General features: G+C 44.4%; 1 protein-coding gene across 1 annotated transcript in view; it reads right to left on the bottom strand.

The window, feature by feature from the left end:
- The window catches only part of ADD1 (adducin 1), an 84,721-nt gene extending 66,187 nt beyond the window's left edge, over positions 1–18,534 (bottom strand). The window contains exon 1 of the mRNA XM_044267890.1: positions 18,396–18,534. The gene's annotated coding sequence lies outside the window, so the exon portion shown is untranslated. The remainder of the gene's footprint in view (positions 1–18,395) is intronic.
- Positions 18,535–21,623: the final 3,089 nt, after the last annotated feature.

Below are 21,623 nucleotides of genomic sequence, written 5' to 3' on the forward strand. Positions count from 1 at the left end.
CCGGCTCAGGTCATGATCTCCAGGTCCTGGGATGGAGCCTCATGTCCAGCCCAAAACTCAGCAGAAAGTCTGCTTCTCACTCTCCCTCTGCCTATCTCCCTGCTTGTGCTCTGTCTCAAATAAAAAAACTAAATCTTAAAAAAAAAAATAAGATTTTAATTAAATAAATAAAAAGGCAACCATGAAAGGGAAAAAGACAAATAGAAAACAAAATATAGGGGCAACTGGGTGGCACAGTCAGTTAAGCATCTATCTCCGGCTTAGGTCATGATCTCAGGGTGCTGGGATCAAGCCCTGCATCTGGCTCCCTGCTCTGCACAAAGTCTACTTGTCTCCCTCTCCTTTTGTCCCTCCCCACAACTCATTCTCTCTCAAATAAATAAAATCTTGAAAAGAAAAGAAAAGAAAAAAATGCAAAATGATAGAAAAGGTACAAATTTATCAGAATCACAATAAATATAATGCCAGTTAAAAGACAGAAATTATAACCAGTATGGTACGCTGAATAATGGTCATTAGAGATATTAGTTCTAACCCTAGGAGACTGTAAATGTTACTTTACATGGCAAAGACTTTGCTAATGTAATTAAAGATTTGGGGTGATGAGATTATCCTGGGCTACCTGGATTACCTAAATGCAATTGCCAATAAGAAGGAAGAGGGAAATCTGACTACACAGTCATCAGAGAGCAAGCAGTACGACCAGGGACACAGGGACTGCAGAGAGGTGGCCACTGCCAAACAATGCTGGCAGCTATAAGAAGGCAGAAGAGCCAAGGGGCAAATTCTCCTCTAAGAACCTCCAGAGCCATCACCATGATGTCAGCTCAGTCATACAGATTTTGGACTTCAGGCCTCCAGAACTGTAGGAGAATACTTTATTGTTTTATGGCACCAAGTTTGAGGCAATTGATTACAGCCCCCGCCCCAAAATTTAATATATCAATAAAACATAAGAACAGAATACAAAAGTACGCAAGTAAATGGATGAAAATAGGTATACCAGGCAAATACCAACCAAAAGAAAGGTGGAGTTTCTGTTAATATAAAACAAAAAGACCTTGGAAAATAAAAGCATTTATTTGGGATGGAAAAGCCACTACTTAATGATAAAAAGCTCACTACAACAGGAAGATTAAAAATATATATAGGGGCACCTGGGTGGCTCAGTGGGTTAAAGCCATTGCCTTCAGCTCAGGTCATGATCCCAGAGTCCTGGGATCGAGCCCAGCATCGGGCTCTCTGCTCCGAGCCTGCTTCTTCCTCTCTTCTCTGCCTGCCTCTCTGCCTACTTGTGATCTCTGTCAGATGGATAAATAAAATCTTTTAAAAAAAATTTTTTTAATATATATATGTTTTATAAAATGGTCTCAAGACAAATGAAGCAAAAATTGCTGGAACTCAGACAGAAACTGATAAATTGGTAATCATAAAGAGAAACTAAAGCACTGCTCAATTACTAGTAGGCAAAGCAGTCAAAGATTCGTAAACAGTAAATAGAAAATAAGAACAACCGGGACGCCTGGGTGGCTCAGTTGGTTGAGCGGCTGCCTTCGGCTCAGGTCATGATCCCAGCGTCCTGGGATCGAGTCCCACATCGGGCTTCTTGCTTGGCAGGGAGCCTGCTTCTCCCTCTGCCTCTGTCTGCCTGTGCTTGCTCTCGCTTCTCTCTCTATGACAAATAAATAAATAAAATCTTTAAAAAAAAAAAAAAGAAAATAAGAACAATCAACAAGTTACATCTTCATAAGTATACAGAACCTTGCAACTCCCTGTTTTCTAAAAACAAAGAATATATACTATTCTCTAGAATACAAAATACATGTATAAATAATCACCTCATATCTGGGTGGAAATATTTAATTTTTTTTTAAGATTTTTATTTATTTATTTGATGGAGAGAGAGCACAAGTAGAGGGAGTAGCATGCAGAGGGAGAGGGAAAAGCAGGATCCCCACTGAGCAGGGAGCCCAATGCGGGACTCGATTCCAGGACCCTGGGATCATGACCTGAGCCAAGGGCAGATGCTTAATTGACTGAGCCACTCAGGTGTCCCAAAATTTTTTTTAATTTTTTTAAAGATTTTATTTATTTATTTGAGAGAGCATGAGAGCAAGAGAGATTGAGAGAATGAGTTGGGAGAGGAGCAGAGGAAGAAGCAGACTCCCCGTGGAGCAGGGAGCCTGACGTGGGAATCTATCTCAGGACCGTGGGATCATGACCCGATCCAAAGTCAGATGCTTAACTGACTGAGCCACCTAGGCACCCCTGGGTGGAAATTTTTAAAATCTCAACAAATTCCAGAGAATCAGTAGCATATAAATGATTTCTCTGGTCACAGTGCAATTAAAACAGATGAATAACAGAAATTTAAAATTTTATATACACATTATATATACATACACATTTATACACAAATACATACATATATTTAAAAATTTAAAGGCACATTTTCTTTTTTTAGAGAGAGAGAGGGAAGGAATCCCAAGGAGGCTCCACACCCAGCACAGAGCCCAACATGGGGCTTCATCCCACAACCCCAAGATCATGACATGAGCTGAAACCAAGAGTCAGATATCCAACCCACTGAGTCACCCAGGTGCCCAAAAAAGCATACCTTACAGATCGAAGAAGAAATCATTAGGAAATTTTAAACACACATAATGAAAAGATAATGCATTGAAAACCATTGGCTTCACTAAAGAGCTACTTTTAGAGAAAAACAGAGACTCAAAACACTATAAGAAAAGTGACCAATGGGTGCCTGGGTGGCTCAGTGGGTTAAGCCTCTGCCTTCGGCTCAGGTCATGATCTCAGGGTCCTGGGATCGAGCCCCACATTGGGCTTTCTGCTCAGCAGGGAGCCTGCTTCCCCCTCTCTCTCTGCCTGCCTCTCTGCTTACTCCTGGATCTCTCTCTGTGTGTCAAATAAATTAAAAAAAAAAAAAAAAAACCTTAAAAAGAAAAAGAGAAGTGACCAACTTCTAGGAAGTTAGAAAAAGAATAAATTTCACACTATTTAGCAATCCATAATCCCCACTAGGCTTTATACATATTTATTTTCTAATCTGTAAATCAACTCTTGAGAGTCAGATTATAGGTACAGCTAAGAATGTGCTAATTACCTGAGTTTAGAAGTATTTCCTTTCAGGGAAAAAAAAAAATGTGCATCAATCTCAAATTGTAATTCATGTATTTACTCTAGCAAACAACATGCAGCCTTGATTTTTACTAATTATAAAGATGATGTCATAGCTTCTTTCACAGCACACTGAAATCTGGGGTCAATGGCCTCAAAAGCCAAAACAACATACTAATAACTTGTTTCATGAAAAAGATACCGGCAGGCTTCCATAGCTGTAGTCATGAAAATGAGCAGTTTTCATGAAAATTCTACTTCATCCTAGTACATTATGAAGCAACAAAAACAGAAATTATCCACCAGAAAAAATTAAAATATAGTTTATTTATTTGTTTGTTTGTTTGAGTAATCTCTACACCCAACATGGGGCTTGAACTCATGACCCTGAGATCAAGAGTTGCATGCTCTTCCAACTGAGCCAGCCGGGCACTCCTAAAATATACTTTAAAACAGAAATGCTAGGCTGATTTTTTCTAAGATATGAATGATAAAAGTAACTGTGGTTGGGGCACCTGGGTAGTGCAATGGTTTAAGGGGTTTCGGCTCAGGCTGATCTCACAAAGAGCCCCAGGTCTGTGCTGGGTGAGGAGTCTACTTGGGATTATCCCTCTCCACCTCCTTCTCATGTTCCCTCTCTCTCTCTAAAATAAATGAGTGTTTTAAAAAATTTAAAAAGTAACCGTGGGTGAGTGACATGAAACATCTCAATCAATGACATGAACAGCCCTAACAGGCATCTACCTCGAGTCCCTCCCAAAGACCCTAACAGGAGAGCCTGGACAGCCAGCCTTGTGGGCTCACCCTGCACTCTGTCTGACCTGAAGAGCCCTGAGCCCTTGAAGTGGGACTTCTGTTCTTGTTATCTTTGATTCCTGAATGTTCAGTACAAATCCTGCTACACTGAAGGCTTTTTTAAAAGTTCAATGAGGGGGCGCCTGGGAAGCCTCTGCCTTAGGCTCAGGTCATGATCCCAGGATCCTGGGATCCAGCCCCACTTCAGGCTCTCTGCTCAGTGGGGAGCCTGCTTCCCCCTCTCTCTCTGCCTGTCTCTGCCTACTTGTAGTCCCTGTCTGACAAATAAATAAACAAACAAAATCTTAAAAAAAAAAAAAAAAGTAAATAAAAGTTCAATGAGTAAGTCTCCTAAATCCTAGTATCACTTAGAAACCAGAGACAAAGAAAATTCATAGTTCCATCGCTTGAGTAAAAGCTGGAAAAAAATGCTTCCTTCCCCTGAAGAAAACCCCTGCTTTCCAAAACAATCCATCTGTCAGACACCTGAGGCAGTAAACAGAGCACACTAAATGTTCCAAACACCCTAGGTCAGCTACATTCCTGGGGTTTATGCTGTCAAAGTACACTGTGCTTCAGCCCCTGGAGACAATGTTCAGAACAAACTGAGACAGCATTATCTGGATGGTGGGGCCCTCTAATTCCCTAAAGATGGAGGGATGCATGTCATATCCCTTCCTCCTGAAACAGACAGTCCTGAAGGGAGTGCATTCCACGAGACTCAAGCCCCATTTCTAACTCCTCCTTGCCTGCCTGAAGCTCTATGCAACAGCTTGATTAATGGTATCATCTGGGAGCAAGGTTGGCCGTTAACTACAATATTCTTAAATCTTGGAAAGCATGGTTAATCACAAAGTTCTTGCTAAGATGCAAACATGTGCAGCTGTACATGACACAAATCTCTCTGCATAAAGCTTTGACTTATTAAAAAAAAAATAGTGGGAGGAGCTAGTACACAGGGCTTTCCGTTGCCCTTGTGAGCCTTTCCCCGTTAGTGTCCCCTTCTCACCAGTCCATACATTGGGAAAGAGAAAGAAAGGGAACACGCACACGGACAGCACACCTGTGTGCCACAAGTGGTCAAATGTTGTCTTACTGGCTCCACAAGGCTCTGGGTTAGATAAGATTGTTACTGTTACTACACCTACTCTATGGATGAGAATAGGAGTTCAAAGAATTTCACTAACTTGATCCAGGGCCACAGACTCTGCGGCAAAATTGGACTTACATCCTGACACCATATTCCTAACACCCAGCACTAATACAACAGCTGACAATGGACTCCCTTCAGGGAGACTAAAGTCCCCAATGCTGCACTAGCATGTCTGCAGTCATACTGAGATATGTTCACATACCATAAAAATTCACCCAATTGAAGTATACAGTTCAGTGGTTTTTTTTCACTTATTCATGGAGATGTGCAACCAGCATCAAGATCTAATTCTGTAACATTTTCAACACCCAAGAAGAAATCCCAGGCACACTAGCAGGCACTCCCCATTCCCACTCTTCCCTCTTCCTCCTTTCCCTGGCTTCCTTCTTAGCATAAGATTTCTTAGCATGTGCAGCATGTATCAGCACCTCATTCTTACTGTTGCCGAATAAGGCTCCAATGCATGGACACATCACTTCTCTTATTCATCAGTTCATGGACAGCGGGTTCTTTCCACTTTCAGGCTATTAAGAAGAATGCTGCCCTGAACATTCACATACCAGTTTCTGTGTGGACAGATGCTGTTATCTGGCATTTGCATTTTCTTTTCTTTTCTTTTTTTTTAAGATTTATATGGGGCACCTGGGTGGCCTAGTCAGTTCATCATCTGCTTTGGCTCAGATCATGATCCCAGAGTCATGGGATGGAGTCCTGGGATCAAGCTTCGCATAGAACTCTGCTCAACAGATATCTGCTTCTCCCTCTTCCTCTCCCTTTGCTGCTCTCCCTCCCTCGGTCCCTCTTCCAGCTCCTGGGGTCTCTCTCTCAAACAAATAAATGCATTTGTATTTTCAAAGTGCTTTCATAACATTCTCTGCTTTGTATCTTATAACTGCTTCACATTGTGATGGAGAAACCAGAGCCTTGGGGCAGTAAAGTGCCTTTATTCCTTTACCACCTACCGCTCTATGGCCCTCAGTGAACCAGCACTAAACCAGCCCCTTCAGCTGAAGACTGGCTCCCTCCTTCATACCTAAAACCACAGCAGTACCACTTCGTCTGCTCTGCCAAGGAATTTCAAGCAAGAGCAAGCAGATGAGAAAACCCCTATTTTTTAGGTAAATACCTCCTTAAGTCATTCTAAGTTACTTTATAAGGCAAACCAACATCAAGCCTTTCAAAGTAAGAGAAGGGAAGAGCAAAGTGTTCAGGACAGGACATCTTCAAGGTCGCTCTCAAGGGATGGTCTTCCCAAGCAAATAGCAAAGCTGCCACTCCAGGTATGAGAAGGCACGTGTGGAACAAACGTCCCTGTGCGCAGCCAGGGACCAGCACAAGCCTGCATGCACCCACAGCTCCATTCCCTGACATCAGCCTCCAGAGGCTCAGGGGCTCTGGGGCCTGATGCAGGATGAATCTGTTCCAACACAGGTGATAGTTACCTGGGGGGCACACATTGCTAGGCCAATTGTGTAATTTCTCTTTCCCAACCTCCTGAAACAGTTCTTAGACTTACAATATTTTTCATAATAAAGTTCAGAAAAAGGTTCATAACTGTAACAGTAATATAATAACCGCCGTTTACTGACAGCTTATCAGGTACCTTACAATAATGGTGTAAGACAAGCACCACTCTTACTTCCACAGTACATGCAAATACTTCCTTATTTCGGGAACTCTTACACCTGATGGGAGTATAAATTGTTATAACTCCTCAAGAGGGTAATTTGGAAACAGCTATGCAAACTAAAGTGCAAACATCCTTCCACCCAGGCAATTTACTCCCCAGAACAGACCTACAAGTATACATCACCATGCCTGAAGACCTGGATGGAAGAATACTCACTGAAACAGTCCCTAACAGTAAAATTCTAGAAACAAACACCCATCGAGGGTGCCTGGGTGGCTCAGTGGGTTCAGCCTCTGCCATCGGCTCAGGTCATGATCTCAGGATCCTGGAATGGAGTCCCACGTCGGTCTCTCTGCTCAGCAGAGAGCCTGCTTCCCCCTCTCTCTTTGCCTGCTTCTGCCTACTTGTGATTTCTGTCTGTCAAATAAATAAATAAAATCTTAAAAAAAAAAAGCCATCGATACAGGAGCAATTGAATAAATAATAGTACACCCATAAATGGGACACCTGAGACTGTTGAGGAGAACTAAACAGGTTTCTGGGTGCTGATACTGAACTTTCTCCAGGATGTATTAAGGGGAAGTATGATCAATGATCATTATTTGTAACTTTTTTCATACAGTTACTAAATTCTCTACAACTTGTTTCTTGTGGCTTTTTTTTTTCTTTTTTAATGAGCTCTATGCCCAACATGGGCCTTGAATTCATAACCCCAAGAGCCATCAGGCACTCCTCTGTGTAACTATTTCTTAAAAGAGGTGTATGTGCAAACCAGCGTTCTGACTGTACTCTCCCACAAGTTATGCAACAGCTTCCTCAGCAGCAAATTCAAAGAATACTTCCCACACAAGGAGCAATAAAAATTACCTGTGGCCACTGTTATAATTTAATAATTACATAATCCTAATACTATTATAATAATAACATTAAAAATTTTACTGTTGCTGTTATCAGATGGGCTCAAAAAAAAAAAATCCGATTCATAACTACACTGCCCAGTGTCTGCCACTAGGCACACACAGGGCAACAGCACCCACCATGTGCAGCTCTGTCTCCTCCTCTAGCTCACAGCCCACAAGGGCTTCTTTTCCAGAAACCTAGCCCGTGTGGCCTCGCCCCTTTAGTATCCACCATCAACGGGCAACAAGAAACCATGGACAGTAAGATGGAGCTCCACTTCCACTGCCCAAACACACCTGCTCCCAGATGCAAACAGATTTGATCTCTGATCAAACGTCTCCTCCTCCGTAAACCCAGTTCTCCATCTAAAATAGATTCTGCTGCCATCATTCTCTATTTCCTCATGCCTCCCATCTTCACAGCACTTACTACTACTTAACATAGCATTTGTTCTCTATCTCTCATTCTAAAAAGAAGTTTCCAAGAGTGGGGGGCACCCGGGTGGCTCAGTGGGTTAAAGCCTCTGCCTTCAGCTCAGGTCATGATCCCAGGACCCTGGGATCAAGCCCCGCAGCAGCAGCAGCAGCAGCAGCATCATCAGACTCTCTGCTCAGCAGGGAGCCTGCTTCCTCCTCTCTCTGCCTGCTTCTCTGCCTACTTGTGATCTCTGTCAAATAAATAAATAAAATATTAAAAAAAAAAAAAAAGTTTTGGGCGCCTGGGTGGCTCAGTGGGTTAAGCCACTGCCTTCGGCTCAGGTCATGATCTCAGGGTCCTGGGATCGAGTTCCGCATCGGGCTCTCTGCTCGGCAGGGAGCCTGCTTCCCTCTCTCTCTCTCTCTCTCTGCCTGCCTCTCTGTCTACTTGTGATCTCTCTCTGTCAAATAAATAAAATAAAATCTTTTAAAAAATAAGTTTCCAAGACGGGGAATGTGTATCTTATCCACTGAGCCTAGAACAATACCCAACATATAACAGATAAAACAGTGCTCAGTAAGTACACTGATAGGCAAGTTAATAAAGTTATAGAATGGAAAATATGCTTGCAAAGTAACATTTTTTAAAGATTACTGTTGTTATTTTATCCCAGCAGAGAGGGTTCTCAAGGCATTGTTAAAAAGTAAGTGTCCTACAGACTCAAGTCCTACTCTATTTAAGATGTTTTTTTCCGGGTGCCTCGGTGGCTCAGTGGATTGGGCCGCTGCCTTCAGCTCAGGTCATGATCTCGGGGTCCTGGGATCGAGTCCCACATCGGGCTCTCTGCTCAGCAGGAAGCCTGCTTCCCTCTCTCTCTCTCTCTGCCTGCCTCTCTGCCTACTTGTGATCTCTCTATCAAATAAATAAATAAAATCTTTTAAAAAAAGATTTTTTTTCCTAGGTAGCATACTCATTAAAAAAAAAAACACATCTTGTCAAAATACACTGAACACTTTTAAACTAATAGCTATGAGAAACAATGTACACTGACCATAACAATTGCTTAAAAAGGTACTTCTGGAACAAATAAAGCTCAAAGAGCAAAACGAATTCAACTTGTTCCCCCCTTCATCCCCTCCAGCTCAAGTTTCCTGCAAGTGGGTCAGAATAAGCATTAACAATTAAACAGCTCTGTTAAAGTTTAATGTTATACTATGTTAAGATTCCTAACTATTTTTTTTAAAGATTTTATTTATTTGACAGAGAAGGAGAGATCAGTGTGGGGGGGGGTAGGCTCCCTGCTGAGCAGACCCCCCGATGTGGGGCTCAATCCCAGGACCCTGAGATCATGACCTGAGTTGAAGGCAGAGGCTTAACCCATTGAGCCACCCAGGCACCCCCAAATTCCTATTTTAAGAAGACATGTGATAGCCAGTAAGCACTGACCAAACTAAGGGGGTATTAGCATATTTACTCTGTTACTAACCAAATCTTGGATTTGGTTTTGAAAACCTTTAAAGAATAGGGAATTCAAAAAAGGACATCCCTCTTCCACTTGGCCAAAATAATTTCCCAAAGCATGGAGGAAAATAAAAACAAAACAATATATAGGATTCACAGGGAAGTGGCTTTTTTAAGTGATTTTAGATTCTCAAGAAGGCTATGAACTTAATTTATATAAAAAGAAAATACTGCAATTCACCAACTTTTCACCAAGAAAAAATTTAAAGTCCTGTTGCTAATGCTACAGAACATCAAGAGTATTTAGAGGAATAAATAACTGTTCAAAACACAACAATGTAAAATAAAATTTGCAATGTCTGGTATCCAATAAAAAATTACCAAACAGGGGCGCCTGGGTGGCTCAGTGGTTTAAGCCTCTGCCTTCAGCTCAGGTCATGATCTCAGGGTCGTGGGATTGAGCCCCACATCGGGCTCTCTGCTCAGCAGGGAGCCTGCTTCCCCCTCTCTCTCTCTGCCTGCCTCTCTGCCTACTTGTGATCTCTCTCTGTCTATCAAATAAATAAATAAAAATCTTAAAAAAAAAAAAATTACCAAACAAGCAAAGAGCAGGAAAATATAACCCAGAGGAGATAAATCAACCAAAACTAACCCCAGCCCTGAAAGAGAAGTTAAAATTAGCAGACAAGGTCATTAGAACAGTTGGTACACTACATTCCATATTTTCAAAATCTTTTTTTTTTTTTAAGATTTTATTTATTTATTTGACAGAGAGAGATCACAAGTAGGCAGAGAGAGAGAGGAGGAAGCAGGCTCCCCGCTGAGCAGAGAGCCCGATGCGATGCGGGACTCTATCCCAGGACCCTGAGATCATGACCTGAGCCGAAGGCAGCGGCTTAACCCACTGAGCCACCCAGGCGCCCCCCATATTTTCAAAATCTTAAGTAGAGAAATGGAAGGTATAAAAAATGATACAAATAGAATTTATAAAGATGAAAGCCAGGACATCTAAAATGAAAAATTACACTAAACAAGACTAACTGCAGATTAAACACTGCAGAACAAAAATCAGTGAATGTGAAGATACAGTATGAACCATCCAAACGAAACCTACACAGAAAAGACAATCAAATAAAGGGGCATGAGTGAATTATGGGGCAACTTTTCATGGTCTAACACGCATGGGATTGGAGCCCTCGAAGCACAGCACATGGGGAAAGAATAGAAAAAACTATGAAAAATAATGCCCAAGATTTTCCCAAATCTGATGAACACATAAACCCACAGATCCAAGAAAAAAGCTCAATGAATCCCACAAGCACAAGAAATATGCGCACACACAGACACATCAAAATAAAACTGCTCAAAACCAGTGACAGGGAGAAGTCTTCAAAGCAGCCCGAGAAAAGGGACAGGTTACATAAAGGAACAAAAATTAGGATGATAGCAGATTCTTGCAGAAAATGATACAGCAAAAAGACAGTAAAGCAACACCTTCTGAAAAAGTAAAAATTAAGAGTTCGCCCAAAGGTTTTGAGCTCCAAGCTTTCTGGCTTACGTCTATGCTTCTGTGCAGCAAACTCCTGTGGCAACAGCACCTTTGAATTGCACACATTTCATTTTCTTCCACCATCTTCTCATCTGGTTAGATTAGATGCACTATATGTCCATCTGCTTTCTTACTACAATCTCTATGCCCAAAAGCCATGAGGTATCTGCTGGCGGGGCACAGAAGGGAATCCACTGTAACCTCTGGGCCAGGTTCACATACATTATATCTAATCCCCATAAATATGCCATGTGAAGCAGGAAATACATCTCCTCTTGTTTTAGAATTCAGCAAACAAGGTTAATCTGAATAGAGAATCACACAGCTAGGCATAACCAGGTCTTTCTCACTTCCTATAACTCTTTCTATTAACGCACATCTGAAATTATATTAAGCTAAAGGAAAAACATAAAATACCAAAGTTCATTCTGGGATAGAAGTAGAATGAAAGTGGAGAATTCTACTCAAAGAAAAGTAAAGTGGGGACGCCTGGGTGGCTCAGTGGATTAAGCCTCTGCCTTTGGTCATGATCTCAGAGTCCTGGGATCAAGCCCTGCATCGCGCTCTCTGCTCAGCAGGGACCTGCTTCCCCCTCCCCTCTCTCTGCCTGCCTCTCTGCCTGCTTGTGATCTCTGTCTGTCAAATAAATAAGTAAAATCTTTAAAAAGAAAAAAAAGGGAAGTCACTGGGTTTTTGTAAGATTACTTATTTTATTCTGAGTACATAACCCAACTACATGAAATATATATATATATATATAAAATATATATCCAAAGATATATAAGCTTATACAATGAAAAATAATTCTCCCTCCCATCCTTATACCCTAGCCACAAAGATCCCTGTCCCTACAGGCGACCACTTTTATCAGTGTTTGAAGGGTTTTAAGCAAGACAGAACACATTCTAATTTATATTCTATGTAAATCACCCTAGTTGAAAGATAGAGAAGGGTTACAAGGACAAGGAAACCAGCTGGAGCCTGCTGTGCCAGTTCAAGGGAGTCGTGAGGGCTGCTGGGTCCCAGGTGGTGACGGGGATATGGGACAGGAGGACTGATTCAGGATGTATTATGAGGAGAGAACTGACAAAACTCATGTTGGCAAAACAGCATTAATAACTATGACCTCAGGCAGTTGTTCACACACTTAGGCTCTATAGGTCTAGTAATTCAGTCTTTAAAGTTTAAATATCTTGAGTTCAGTAAACACATACATAGATAACGGGTGAGAGAACCATGGGTAACATGAGAAAAAACAGATTACTAAAATGTAATGTTAACAAACTTTTTAATAGTGGACTCTCTGTGTCAATGAGTTAGACAATTTTATCTGAGAAATGATACTGCTGAAACCAACCCAAAACAGTATTGCTGTAGTTAAGGGGCTGAAATGGCAGCCATTTCAAAAAAGAAGAAAATGCAAAACTTAAGTCTTTTTTTTTTTTTTTAAAGATTTTATTTATTTATTTGACAGAGATCACAAGCAGATGGAGAGGCAGGCAGAGAGGGAGATAGAGGGAAGCAGGCTCCCTGCTGAGCAGAGAGCCCGATGTGGGACTCGATCCCAGGACCCCGAGATCATGACCTGAGCCGAAGGCAGCGGCTTAACCCACTGAGCCACTGGCAGCTGTCAACCACTATGTAATATAGAAGGCTGGAATCTTCTCAATAGAATTTCTGAGTATGACATCACACCTACATGATGTATTTCCTTCCTGTCTGATAACTTAAAATGTACCAGAAAATTCTCATCAGTTCATAGGATAAGGGAAAAAAATGCCATTAGTGAATAAAATTTTTACACTAGTATTCACTAAAATGCAGTTATGTGCTGTATCTATGTAATGGCGTATTATTAAGTCTTCAAAAGGAAGAACATTCTGACACCTGCTACAACATGGATGAACTTTGAGGACATTTTGCAAATGAGCTAGCCACAAAAGGACAAACACCACATGGTTCCAATTATATGAGATATCTAGAGTAGTTAAAATCTTAGAGCCAGGGACGCCTGGGTGGCTCAGTGGGTTAAAGCCTCTGCCTTTGGCTCAGGTCGTGGTCCCGGGGTCCTGGGATCAAGCCCCACATCGGGCAGGGAGCCCCTGCTCAGCAGGGAGCCTGCTTCCTCCTCTCTCTCTACCTGTCTCTCTGACTCCTTGTGATCTCTCTGTCAAATAAATAAATAAAATCTTAAAAAAAAAAAAAAAAATCTTAGAGCCAGAAAGGACAGAGACCAGGGCTAAAGGCAGGGGAGAATGTGTCTGATCGGCAGAGAAATCCAGTTTCACAAGATGAGACTGTCCTGGGATGGACTGTGCTGCACAACGTGAAGGTGTAGAACACCAACGGGCTATACCTTTACAAATGGTTAAGATGGCAGGTTTTACCGTGTATTTATTTTAACACAATTATTATAAAAACTTCTCAAAGCATGGTGAGAAAATGTGTATAATACATTACCATTTATCTGATTAAGAGGAAATACAAATATAACCATAAAACTAAAATGTAAAAAGGTTATCTATAGGGAAGAGAGATAGGTGAAGATGAAGGGATGGAAAGAAGCAATGCTTCTTTGACTATACCTTGTTTCATATATTTTGAAAGACTTTTAATATTTTACATAATTATAAGATTTTAAAAAGTAATTCCTAAATACTAAGAGAAAAAAAGGCACAAAACCTATGCACCCAGGAGCAAAACCAGAGTAACTATTCTAAGTGACCTTAAAACACAGTAATTTGGGGCACCTGAGCGGCTCAGTCGTTGAGTGTCTGCCTTGACCTCGGGTTGTGATCCCAGGGTCATGGATCAGGCCCCACATGGGGCTCCCTGCTTGGTGGGGAGCCTGCTTCTCCCACTGTCCCTGCTTGTGTTCTTACTCTCACTGTCTCTGTCTCTCTTTGCCAAATAAATAAGTAAATAAGAAATCTTTTTAAAAAATTAAAAATAGAACACAGTAATTTGACCTTATATCTTTAATGGGAATGCAAAAAAATTCAATTTTTATTAGTTGATGATGGTCTTCATATTCTTCTAAAACTGAGATGTGTACAGGTGGGATGAAACAATAAGTAATTAGGGGCATCTGGGTAGCTCAGTCAGTTAAGCATCTGCCTTCAGCTCATGAGGGTCACAATCTCAGGGTCCTGCAGTGGTGCCCTGTCTGCTTCTCCCTCTTTTTCTCCCTCTGTGCTTACTCTCTCAAATAAGTAACTAAAATCTTTAAAAAAAAAAAAAAATTAGTAATTAGAATCAAGATGTCTGTCTTGGAACAAAAAACATACAGGTATAAGATCAAGATGGTTAAGTAGTAACCTATGATCTGTGGGGAAAGACTAGAAACAATGATCAACCTAGTAGCAGTGAAAAACCCCACGACACAGAGTGTCATTACTAAATACCGTTTTTTCATTAAAAGAAACCAAGGCCCCTTGGAGAAATAGATGGTTCCAGGGCTTGGGACAGAAAATGTACAAGATGAACCTGGAGCGGTTTGTCACACCAGAAAGATCAAAGACTTTTTTTTTTTTTTTTAAGATTTTTTCTTTATTTCTCTGACAGAGATCACAAGTAGGCAGAGAGGCAGGCAGAGAGAGAGGAGGAAGCAGGCTCTCTGCTGAGCAGAGAGGCGGGGCTCGATCCCAGGACCCCAGGACCATGACCTGAGCCGAAGGCAGAGGCTTAACCCACTGAGCCACCCAGGCGCCCCAAGATCAAAGCCTTTTAGAATCTTGTTTAAAGGATTTAGGAGGTTGGGTGCCTGGGTGGTTCAGTGGTTTAAGCCTCTGCCTTAGGCTCAGGTCGTGGTCCCGGGGTCCTGGGATCGAGCCCCACATCGGGCTCTCTGCTCAGCAGGGAGCCTGCTTCTCCTCTCTCTCTACCTGTCTCTCTGACTCCTTGTGATCTCTTTCTCAAATAAATAAATAAAATCTTTAAAAAAAAAAAAGGATTTAGGAAGCAAACTAAATAGATTCCTATTGGACAAAGATCAGACAATCTCAGTATCAATAAGGGTAATACCTACAATGGACTGAACCATATCAAATGTGTTTAAATCCATGAGTTCACAATGACACAAACATATAACACAACTCACTGGCTACTTTCAGAAGATCCCGACTCATCTTGAGAATTAGCAACCTACTGGAGAGGAATTAAGCAGTTACCCTACTTTTCCCAAAAAAAAGTTAAAATTCAGGATAACCAAATTATGGAGGGGGCATTTCTCTCTCTCTTTTTATTTTTTTTTTTTTTTTCAGAGAAAAAGAGAGACAGAGAAAGCAAGGGAAGGGGCAGTGGGAGACTGAGAGAATCTCCAGAAGACTCCCCCATCGAGCACAGACCCTGACTCAGGGCTCCATCCCAGGACACCAACAGCATGACCTAAGCAGAAACCAAGAGCAACCCAACCAAATGAGCCACCCAAGCATCCCAAGACGTTTCTTTTTATAGAAGCATTCCATCTAACAAATGAAGTTACAGAATTAAGATATCAACACTTTCCAAAGCCTAATAAAATAATGACTCTGAGGCACCTGGGTGGCTTAAATGGTTAATTAAAAACCAACTCGATTTCAGCTCAGGTCCTGATCTCCAAATCATGGGATCAAGCCCCTCACTGGGCTTCACATTGACTGCAGAGACTGCTGGAGATGCTCTCCCCTTCTCCCTCTGCCCCTCTCTGCTTGTGCGCTCTCTATATATTAAATAAATAAATAAGGGCTTTAGGCATTGGGCATCAAGAGTCGCTTATAAGAAGAAAGACTACTAACCATTATCTGCCCACCAACCTATGAAGTCTTTTTGCTAAAAATAAATCAATTCTGAATCTGATCACACCTTTAGATTTATCTACCAGTGCACAGTCATTTCTGTGTAGTTTAAGCACCATACAGAATAAAATCCAGACCGTAACTCCACAGAACAAATCACGGAGTTTCATCAACAAATAAATTACAAGGAAAGACAAAAGATGGAGGGGGACCTATAGATTAAAACAAATCACAATGCATAAACAGCATTCGGATCCTGATTCAACGGTTATTAAAAAAAAAAAAACTGTGACACAATCAAGAAAATGTTAACATTGGTTGGACATTTGAAGGTAATGAGAAATTATTCATTTTGGTGATAGTGGTATTTGTGTTTATCTTTTTTAAAAAAATGTATGTAAATATACATGCCGAAATATTCAAGTTAAAAGGACATGAAATCTGGGTTTGGGGGATACAGATGAAAACCAGCTGTGAGTTAACAACTGTTGAAGCTGGATGAGGGTAAACAGGGACTTATTACACCATTCTCTGTACATGTACCTGAGAACAATTTAACATGTAAAATAAATCAATCTGGAGTCTAAGTTTCACATAATAGAAAAATCATTTCTATTGTCAAACTTAAAAATTAAGACAAGGTAAATTTTAACGTTGGTTGGATATGTGATTTTTTTTTTACAATTTCTTTTAAAGTATCTTTTTTTTAATTCTCTTTTAAGATTTTATTTCTTCAGGGTGCTTAGGTGGCTCAGTCATTAAGCAGCTGCCTTCAGCTGGGGTCATGATCCTGGGGTGCTGGAACTGAGCCCCATGTCAGGCTCCCTGCTTAGCGGGGAGCCTCCTTCTCCCTCTCCCCTCTGATCCTCCTTGTGTTCACTCTCTCACTGTCTCTCTCTCTCTCTCTCTCTGTGTCAAATAAATAAATAAAACCTTTAAAGAAATATTTATTTCTTCATTTGACAGAGAGAGACAGCACAGAAGCAGAGGGAGCAGCAGGCAGAGGGAGAAGCAGGCTCCCAGCTGAGCAGGGCTGCGATGGGATGGATCCCAGAACCCTAGATCATGACCTGAATCGAAGGCAGATGCTTAACCAACTGAGCTGCCCAGATGCCCCTTAAACTATCTTTTAAAGTATTTCAAATTACTTACTTTTCTGACAATACAAGGACTACTTGAAAGAACTAACTGGAAACCAATAACCATCTGAAGAAAGAGCTTTTAGGGTAAAATTAGTAACACAAGGTTGAACACCAAACAAAACCTTATCAGTATCAGGTAATGTCAAAGACTTAAAGGGGAAAATGGTCAGCTGTATAAATTATATTTTAGAAAGAAAACAATCCCACCTCATGGAAACTGGGTAGAATTTAGATTCATAGTATTCAGTAAGCCTCTGTGACTAAAATCTAAACATAGTGACAAGCAGTAAAATAAACCATACCAGCTGTCCTGCTGTAAACCACATCAAAACTCTGAAAAGCAGTTCTGACTGCCGAAACCATTCACTTCCTTAAAAAAAATCTTTACTCTTCCAGTTTTCTCCCACAGTCAGAATCGAGGGCTATGTCGAGATTTTACAATGTTCGGATTTTACAATGCAATTTCTACATCGCATCAGCGCATTAGCTGAAGACTGAACCTTACAATCCCCCTCCCAGTCACCCGCTAGGCCACAGGTGCCCTCTCCCAAAGCTGCTGAACTCCCACTCGTTCTCCCCGGAGGCTCCAATGACGTCCCGCAAAGGAGACAGAGCGCCCTTTCAGCCAGCCTATTTCTTCCCCCGTTAGGATTTCAGCCCATCGTCCTCAAGTACGCAGAGCTCTTCCCGTAACGACTTAACAGCAACGCACTCAGCCACCGGACAGGCTCTGGTCCTGAGGATCCCACCAGTTGCTTCCGGTCATTTAGGCATAAAATCACACACCCCGCCACCAGCAGTCCCCGGTGAGCCGAAGTAGTGCTCGGAAGGTGGAGACGCAGGAAGCGAACACAAATCACCCAAAAAACGTCCAAGGCCGTGGATTACGAGAATACACACAAAAAAGTGATTGCCCAGGGCAGAACCCTCTGACATCTCCCCCAACAGATGTTACAGACAGAAAAGAGCGAGAAGACGACGACAAGCGCCCCGGCCGTCCCGCATGACAGTCGGCAGGTGGGTCTGGCTGCCGGAACCCACCGCTTGCACTGGCTCCCAAGCCCACAGGCAGCCGCCAGCCGCAGGCGCTGCAGGCAGCCGACCGCGCCGAAGCCCGACCCCCGACGCCCACCACCCAGCCCCCACGCCAGCCGCCCGGCCGCTCCCACCGAGCAGCCCGCGCCGCCAAGGGTGAGCAGGGCGCCGTCCCCTCGGCACCCGGTCCCGGCCCGGCGGCTACCACCCCTCCCGACGCGGCCGTGAGCCCCCGCGGCCGACTCCAGACCCGCCCGCGCCCCGCCCGGCGCGGCCCCCGCCCGCTTCCCACGGCCTCTCGGGCGCCGCAGCCGCCACAGGCCCCGCGGCCCGGCCTGCAGCCCCTCGGCCGCTCCGCCGCGCCCCGGGCCCCGCGGCCGCCCCTGCACGCGGGCCTCACCTCAGGGGGCGAGTCGCGAGCAGAGCACGGGCGTTCGCAGGTCCGAGGACTGCGCGTCGGCTCCCGCTCGGGCTCCGGCTCGGGGTCGGACTCCGGCTCCAGCTCCGGCTCGGGCTCCGGCTCCGCCCCCTATCCGCCGCGCGCTCCCCAGCCCGCAGCCCCGGCCTGCCCGGCCTCTCCGCCCCCTCAGCCCCCGGCGCTGCCCCCGCCGCGGGAGCTGGGTGCGGCCTGCGGCGCTGCAGCCCAACAACGCGCCACCCTATAGGCCCAGCCGGCCCTGCGCCGCCAAGCAATGCGCCATGCGATTGGCTGACCGCGAGGCGGGAGGGGCGGGGCTCGTGTGGCGCGGGGGAGGGTAAGGGCGGAGGCCCCGCCTGTGGCCGCTAGGGACCGCAGGGACCGGGTGGGTGTGGTCTCGCCTGCCGAACGCTCGCAGTGGAGGTTCTGGCCCCGCTGGCCACCTGGGCTGCAGTTTCGCGACGGCGGCTGTGCTGGCAGCGCCCGTTCTCCCAGAACCAGTCGTGCGCTCGCTTGTCCCTGGACAGACTCTCGTGGAGGCCCCTGCAGGCCAGGTGCCCGGGTTGGGCTGCACAGCGTCCTAAAGGGCCCCGTTCCAGGTCAGAGGGACCCTCGGAGCCCGCGGCCGCGCCACTCCCTGCCCACCTCGTGCGCTCCTCCAGCAGGCGGACCCTTGGACCCTGCACCGGTGTGCCGGGCCTTGGGCCCCGGGCGGGCGGGCGGGGGCACAGGCAGAGTCTGTGGCTGGTGGCCAGGGTGGGGTCAGGACAGCAAGGTCTGGGCTTGGCGATAAGGCTCCACAGACAAGGTGGCTGCCTACTGCCCAGGGCCTGACCTGCCGGTGCTGGATGAACAAGCGCCGGTCACATCCGCAGAACCAGTCGTAGGAGTCCAGGCCAGGGCATCTGTCAGTGACCAGGAGGCTAGCCTGGAGACCAGGCCAGCACCTTCCCCTATCCTCACCCTCCTCTTGGCTCATCTGAGTCCCCAAAAGGGCCTGGACACAGAAGCAGAGCTTCTTGTTCCCTTTATACCACAGAAAACTGAAGCTAGCAGGGGAAGAGCAGTGTAGAACCCGGGCCTTCTTTCCAGCAGGGACCTCTTTGGCTTTGCCCACAGAAAGGTCAGTGATACTGTCCAGGGTTAATATCTGTGACCTCTGATCTCAGGGCACTTCTGGACAAGACTCCACAATTCTACATCAGTTAGTTTTGTTTTCCTTGCACCCAAGAACAAGGCTTGGTGCTTGGAGCTGTCAGTGAAAGGGGCACCTGGGTGGCTCAGTCACTTAAGTGAGGGGTCTTGATTTCAGCACAGGTCAGGATCTCATGATTCTGGAATCGAGTCCCCCATCTGGCATCTTGCTCAACAGGAAGCCTGCTTCTCTCTCTGCCTCTGCCTTCCACTCTGCCTGCTTGTGCTCTCTTTCTCTCTCTCTCTCTCTCTGACAAATAAATAAAATCTTTTAAAAAAGAAAAATTTTTTAAAAAGTGAACTGGAAGACATGGAGAAAGTAAATGAAACACAGAGTAACAAGCCTGAGAAGAACGAGCAGAGCACTAGTGAGTTGTGGAACAACTTCAAGAGGCCAAATAAATCTGTAATTGGAGTCCCTGAAAATGGGGATCAGGGGATCCCCATTTTGGAAGAAGACAAATATGATTTGAAGACATAATGGCTGAAATTTCCTTTTACATCTGGTGCAAACTACAAACTCACAAATCAAAGCAACTCAGAAAGTAACTTCTGGTTTGCTACTGGGCTCTGGTAGAAACAGAATGTTTCTATGGGACATCAAAAGTGACTCTGAGGGGCACCTGGGTGGCTCACTGGGTTAAGCCTCTGCCTTTGGCTCAGGTCATAATCCCAGGAGCCTGGGATTGAGCCCTGCATCAGGCTCTATGTTCACTGGGGAGCTTGCTTACCCCCCTCTCTCTGCCTGCCTCTCTGCCCACTATTACAAATAAATAAATAAATAAATAATCTTTAAAAAAAAAAAAGTGACTCTGAGGCCAGAATTGCCCATTGCTTGGTCCCATCAGGATACCAGGACATGAGTTCAGGTAGATACATCACAATCTAAGTGTCAGATCCAGGACTGAAAGGCTTCATGTAGATGCAATGGGAGGTGGTCCAGACCCTTGTTATCTGCCTCTAGAGCAGCAGTGGCTATCAGCTCACACCAGTGGTGTCAGGGATTCCCTGGACACAGCGACAGAGGAGAAAAAAAACCTGTGCTTAATTCACGGGAAGGTTGGCTTACTATGTTGGTATAGGCTAAAAATGGTCTGCTGCTTTACTGTAACCCCATTCAGCAGCTGCCTTGAAAGACAGTGGTGAGAGGCAGTCACCCCCATAGGCAAAACTTCCGGCAGTAAATTTTGCCATTCACTTTGTGTGGCAGGAGATGTGGCCTAGACTCATGGGCAGTAGCACATGGCTTAACGGGGTGGTTGGGAGCATGGAAGGAACGATCTGAAAGTTTGGGGACAAATAGGTCTGAAGATAAGGCTTGTCAATGGACCTCTGGGAATTGGTACAAAGAATGAAGATCTTTGTATTGCATTTTTCTTAAGATTTTCTTTATTTATTTGACAGAGGATCATAAGTAGGGAGAGAGGCAGGCGGGGTCGGGGTGAGGGGACGCAGACTCCCTACTGAGCAGAGGGACTGACATGGGACTCGATTCCAGGACCCTGAGATCATGACCCAAGCCGAAGGCAGAGGCTCAACCCACTGAGTCACCCAGGCGTCCCTTTGTATTGCATGTTAATATTCACCAGTGGGCATCTACCAGAGAGGCTCTAAAAAAACAAGCAGAGAGAATGGACTGGCCAATGAGCATAAGCCAGGCTCTGTCCTCTGCCCCCATCATTCTGGCACAGTGCTCTCCCCAATGAAGTCGTCAAGGTAACAGAATGGAGGCCATGTATGAGCCCAATAGCATGAGCTCCTTGTAACCAAGGCTAATCCAGCTACTGCCACTGCCAAATACATTTGGCAGTAGGCTGTCACCTGTCCCAGCAGGAGCCAACCAGCTACTTGCTGGCAAGTTGATCACCTTGGATCCCTTCTATTCTAGAAAAAGTGATCATTTATGTTTACTGAGACGGCCATGTATCTGGATAAAGGTTTGCCTTTCTGCCTACAATTACTTCAGCACTCCTATCAAGAGTTCCCCAAGTGTCTGATCGGTTGACATGGAATCCC

This window comes from Neovison vison, chromosome 11 (genome assembly GCF_020171115.1).
Source record: "Neovison vison isolate M4711 chromosome 11, ASM_NN_V1, whole genome shotgun sequence".
In the NCBI taxonomy this organism is placed as follows: domain Eukaryota; kingdom Metazoa; phylum Chordata; class Mammalia; order Carnivora; family Mustelidae; genus Neogale; species Neogale vison.